A 7500-nucleotide genomic window follows, 5' to 3' on the forward strand; every position below is an offset into this window, starting at 1 on the left:
AGTGATGCCTGTCTAACAATGATGATTTAGTCCCTTTGATGGTGATACTACTTGTGGTTGAGGATCAGCGCTGTAGACTTGAGGCGATATTGCACCATATGACGTTTCGAGCTCCTCTCTCTCTCTTTCTCTCTCTCTGTCTGTCTGTCTCTCTGTCTCTCTCTCTTTCTCTTTTTTTTCTTTCTCTGTCTCTCTCTCTCTCTTTCTGATCTCTCTCTCTCTCTCTCTCTCTCTCTCTCTCTCTCTCTCTCTCTCTCTCTCTCTCTCTCTCTCTCTCTCTCTCTCTCTCTCTCTCTCTCTCTCTCTCTTTTCTCTCTCTTTCTCTCTCTCTCTCTCTCTCTCTCTCTCTCTCTCTCTCTTCCTTTTTCCCACCGTCATCATTATTTCTGAGCCGCCACATTCACACCTCGCACGAAACAGGAAAGCTGAATAAAACGTCATCAATCTCGTACGAATAGCGACCTGCATTTCGGATTCTCGGCGCAGCTTCAGCACAGTCGCAAGTCGAATGCGGAAATAGACAGTCAAAAAAAAAAGAAAAGTCCTCTTGTGTACATGACGTCCATAGTTCTGTATGTTGTGTAGGTTCACTTCTGTGCCTTGTGGCTATTGATGTCAAATTGATTGTCTTTGTTTCGGTTGTTCTATGCTGCTATGTGTTAGTTTCTCTGCTTTAGTCAATGCTTGGGTAATACTCGGAATTCGGTTGAAAGCACGTAGACGTGTGCCTTCGATATCAGATTGATTGTGCCTATTTTCGCTCCACATTCTTCGGAGTCAATCAGTCTTGCTGGTTTAGATAAACTACCTTTACAACACATGAGACTCTTAAATTACATCTAGAGGGAGTTCATCGTCCAGGATGGAAAGTATTAGAAATATTAGGTGAAAGATATCGACAAGAAACCGAAAAACATATGAGAGGAAAAGCAGTCAATGGGTCGTTACTGACATGTCTGAGCTTTATTTGTTTTCAGCGGAGCGTAAACTCGAGCGAAATGGGAGAGTGGTGGCTTCCTGGAAGCTGTGAAACATCATAGATTAATCTATACATTCACAGGCGTCCACTTAAGTGGACTATGTATCTATGCACCAATTTGTGTACTAAATGGATGTATTATGTGTACAGTGATGACTCATAATTCTAATATCGGCAATCCATTGACACTGAATCTACGGCAACAACCCACATTTAACAAGAACGCTGCTCGTGAAGACCGAAATTTGACGAGTATTAAATTGCTACCTAATAGCGATCGAAGCCAAATCCTGCCTTTGATTTTCCTCTATAATTAAACCACCAATTAAAGTCCATAAAAAGGGACATCGAAGTAATAACGGGTTAATCTCCAAACCTTTCATCGTGGATATTATTGTCAGAGAGCGGCTTAGGTAATGCAGCGTCTGTTTACCCACTTGACGTTATTTACATAGCATAGCAACCGGGACTTGCATCAGCAATTAATCCTATATTCAGTTATTATCATGATAAAGTGACTATCTAATTCAAGGAATAGATGTAGATATCAAATATACATATCCCCTTCTTTCTTCCCATATTTTATTCATATATTATATATATATATATTATTTATATATATTGACATAATATTTTACATTGATACAGTTCTGTTTGTATATTTTATTTTGATATCTCTCCTTCTAGGTATGCGGTATATATAGTATATATATATATATAAATATATAAAATAAAATATAATATATATATACAAATAAAAATTAATATATGTATATATATAAAAATAATATAATATATATATAATATATATAAATTATATATATTATATATAAATACATAATATATATATATATATATATTTATAAAAAAAAATAAATAAATATAATATAAATATTAAATATATAAATATATATATATATATATATATATATATATATAGATATGTGTGTAAAATATTATATATATATATATATATATATATATATATATATTAAAAATATAAATATAAAATATATAAATGTAAGTATGTATGAAAATATATTTACAAATATACAAGTAAAAATATAATAAAATGTATATATATATATTATATATATATATATATAATATATATAAATATATTATTTATTTTAAAAATAAAAGTAATATATATAAATGTATATTTAAATATATATAATAAATATAAATATATATATAAAATATCATATAAATATATAAATATATAATAAAGATATATAAATAATATATATAAATATATATATAAATATATATTTATTATTTATTTATATATATATAAATATATAATCATTTTATATATATATATAAAAATATATAAATATATATATATAATATATATAATGTAAATAAGTATATATTATTATTTATATATTATATATATATAATAATATAATTTAAATATATATATATATATAAAATAATATATTTATTATATAGTCATATATATAAATATATATATATAATTATATATAATATATAAATATATATATATATTATATATATTAATATATATATATATTATATAATATAATATATTTTATATAATAATATATTATAAATAATATAATATATATAATATATAAAATATAATAAAATATATAAAATAAATATATAATTTATAAAAAATTATAAAAAAATTGTTGATGTGGGGGTTGTGAGTGTGGGTTACAATATACCTAACCCTATTTTACCTTAAATATTTAAAATATTAATTATAAAAAAAATTCTAATTTTAAAAAAAATAAGACAATTATAATATAACAATTATACATATAAAATTAAAATAAATAAATATAATATAGAGAGATAGAGAGAGATAGAGAGAAGAGAGAGAAGAGAGACAAGAGAGAGAGGGGAGAGAAGAGAGAAAAGAGAGAATGAGAGAGAGAGAAGAGAGAAACGAGAGAAGATGATATGTATGTATGTATGTATGTATGAAGTATTATTTTAAAATAAAAAATTATAATATATATATTTTATATAAAATAAATAAATATATATATAATAATAAATACATAAATATAAATCAAAGTAAATATATATATATATATAATAATATTATATATATATATATATATATATAATATATATATATAATACATATATATAATATATATATATATACATATATATATATATAATATATTATAAAAAAGTATATATTAAGTATATAAAAATTTTCGTAGTGATGTGTTGTGTGTGTGTTTAAAGATATTTTTTGTATAAAAAATTAATAATTTAATTATAAAAATAAAATATATTAAAATATAATAACATAAATATTATATATACATGTAAATTTAAGTGAAAATATTAAACACTAATAAATATAAAAAAAATATTAATTCTATATATATAAAATAAAGACTAAGATTATAATAGAAGATTATATATAAAGAAGATATACATAATATAAATATAAAATATATATAAAAATAAATAAAAATAATATATGTATATATATAAATAAAAATATATATATAATATAAATATAAAGTAAATATATAAATATATATAAATATTATAATTAATATAATAAAAAATATATGATTTTATATTCTTATTCTATTTAAAAAAAATAAATATTTTAAAAATATATAAATATATGTATGATTGTACCAATAACAACATATACTAAATAAAAAACATAATATATATATAAATAATATATTATATATAAAAATATATAAAATATATAGTTATAAAAATATATTATATGTTATAATATAAATTATATAATAAATATATATAAATAAATATATATATATATAAATATATAATATAATAAATAAATATATTTTTAAAAGAGAGAGAGAGAGATAGAGAGAAGAATTAAAGTATGTAAGTATGTATGTATGTATATAAAAAAATATATATAAAAAAAAATATAAAATATAAAATAATAAATATAATATAAATATTATAAAATATATATTATATATAAAAATATATAAATAAATAATATATATATATAAAAATAAATATTAAAAATATATAATATAAAATTTTATACATAAATAATACAAATATATATAAAATATTAAATAAAATATATAATAATATGTAGGGATAAATAAAATAAAATGTTGCGTGTGTGTGTGTGTTGTGTTTTGTGTGGTGTGTTGGGGGTTTTGCAAAAAACCCCACAACCCCCCCAAACAAATCACCCCAACACACACACAACACACAATCACCAACCACCCACACAACCCCACACACACACACACACAACACACACACACCAACAACCAAAAAACACACTACCCAAAAAACACCTCCACACACACCAACGACCCACAACCCCAACACACACAAACACCACACACACCACACCCACACACACACAAACACCCACACACACACCCCCACACACACACACACACAACTCCAAAACACCAACACCACACACACACACCACACACACACACCACACACACACACACACAAACACACACAACCACCACACAACACTCACACAACACACAACCCACCACACACAACACACACCACCCACCACACACCACAAACACCCACCCCCACACACCAACAACACAACACACACCACACCACAAACACACAACCAACACACCAACACACCACACAACACACACCAACACACACACACACCACCATCACAACACACAACACAACCCAACACACACCCACCCCACAAAAATACACCACACAACACACACAACACACCCCAACCCACACACAACACACAACACACAACACACACCACACAACACACAACACACACAACACACACACACAACACACACACACACACAAAACCAACAACACACGCACACACACACACACCCCACACACACCTCCACCACACCAACAACCACCACACAACACACCACCACCACACACACCACACACACCACACACCTACACAAAATAAAAATAAAAAAAAAAAAAAAAATAAAATTTCCACACACAAGACACAACCACACAAAACAACACACACAAACCACACCACACCACCACACGCCAACCAAAAAACCACACACACACACCACACACACACACACACACACTCACAACCACACCACCACCCAACCACCCACACCACCCCCAAAACCCAAAACACAACAACCACCAACACACAACAACATCAACACACACACACACCCACACCAAAAAAAAAAAACCCACACCACACACACACACCCACCTCCACCACACACACACCCACACCACAAACCCCACACCGCACACCCCTCCACCACCCCCCACCACACACCAACAAACACCACCTCAACACCCACCACACCACACACACACACACACACCACCCCACTTTTACACCACCCACACACACACACAACCCCAACTCACACCTACTTTCCCCACACACACACACACACACACACACAAAACCAACCAACCACACACCCACACAAGACCTACACACCAATACACACACACACAACAACCACCAACCACCACACAACCACACCACAACCAACACAACCCACACAAACCACACCAACACACCCCACACACCCAACACACTCACACCAAATAAATTTCAACCCACACACACACACACACCAAACCACACACCACACACACCCAACAACCCAACAACCCCCAAAACAAAAACCCCCCACACACACATCCAACACACACAAAACACACACAACACACACACAACACACCACACACAACACACCACAACCAACACAACACCCCACCCACACACACACACCAACACACCACCAACACACAACACACAACATCTCACTTAACTTTTTTGCCAAAGCACAAACTTTTTTAATTTTGCTAGCAAAATCTATTTTAATTTTCAGACGGTATTTCTGGACGAGAGACCTGCTATGGCAAATAACCTCTAATGGGCACTTTGGAGGAGAGTCATCTAGAAGTTTATCTCATCATAAAGGCCGCCAAATATCAATCCATGGTAAGCAATATCTCTCAATGGCATTAGTCGGCTGCAGCTTGTAAGCGTTGCACGTAACCAAAATTAAGTCTATGCGGTTCTGAAAGATCATTAGATACCACAGTTAATACGACGGTAGGTTGATGAAACTAGTTCGCTCGATAACACAGACTACCTTGGACTGGGAGGGGGGGGCACTGAATAATGAAATAGGATATCAATAAGAAATCATGAAGCACTAGCAGTCAGAAAATCTGATCAAACAAAGAAAACACCTCGCTTCAAAAATCATGGGCTGATCTTCGTTCAATTACAGATAGATAAATATGAAAAGATTGTTTCCACTGTTTACAAAATAGAACGATAATGTGGACAAATAGGAATACAGGAATCCAACCTAAACTATGAATTAAGATGAAGATTGAAACAAAGGGAAAATAAATATTAGCAAATAGCATAAACCTTGTTTGAAGTGTTGTTTTTTTGGTAATGTCTATATATCATTTTTGTTTGCGTTTATATGTGTGTTTATCTATGTATTTGCTTCAGTGTGTATTCGTGTCCTAGTATTTTGTGTTTATGCGTCTGTCCGTTTGTGAGAGAAATGCATTTGTGCGCATTCGGTTTTTATGCCAATACAGTAAGTATAATTTTAAAATCAACATTTTAATTAATTGATTGTTTGACAATTTAATTGACGCACATTAGGCCCATATACCAAATACATTTAAAATAAATAATCTGAACAAAATCTTCTATATTACATACTATCCATTTAGATTGAGGTAATGTGCAAATCAAGGATATCTCAAAACTTCTCAGCACACAGACAACTGTAAAGTTACTAATATTCAAACTAGACAATCTAGTGTAAGTTGTTGCAATTGTAATATTGAGCACTGATAAGTGACGCTCGAAAATATAAATGAAAGATGGGTTGGGCCCGGAGACTTATTCTGATGTTTCATATTCAAAGGGTAGAATAGAAGAAGCAGTGGAAGCTTAACCGGTTGGAGTGCTAAATCTTGTTCATTTTACAAGTATTATATATCATATTTATGTAAGTGTGTATGTGTGTGTGTGTGTCTATGTGTGTGTGTGTGTGAAAGTTTATGTATGTGTGTGAATGTTTGCTTGTGTGTGTGTGTGTGTGTGAGTGAGTGAGTGTGTGTGTGTGTGTGTGAGTGTTATAAACATTAAGTAATGTTGACAGCCCCTCCATGTATATCAAATACTGCAAAATCATGAAATGACAAAGGAATATAAACCCATAGCTTTGCATTCCAATTTGTTTACATGATCAACGAAATCATTTCATTGCAAAATACCACAGCACTGATATCGCTTCCAATTTATTCGAAATTTGGATTAATGAAATTAAAAAAAGGTCACACTAACACACCATGATATCATTTGGAATATTTCAAAAGTCAAGCCCACCAGTTATTCTACATCAATAAACTACACACACACACACACACACGCACATACACACATTTAAACACAGAACCGTACGAACAGCCACACACATCCTTACTGTCACAGCCACACCCACACAGAATCCAAAACACAAGGATACAGACGCAGAAGG

Source organism: Penaeus japonicus, unplaced genomic scaffold, assembly GCF_977035675.1.
Source record: "Penaeus japonicus unplaced genomic scaffold, GWHDUDI00000001_assembly GWHDUDI00000003, whole genome shotgun sequence".
Taxonomy (NCBI): domain Eukaryota; kingdom Metazoa; phylum Arthropoda; class Malacostraca; order Decapoda; family Penaeidae; genus Penaeus; species Penaeus japonicus.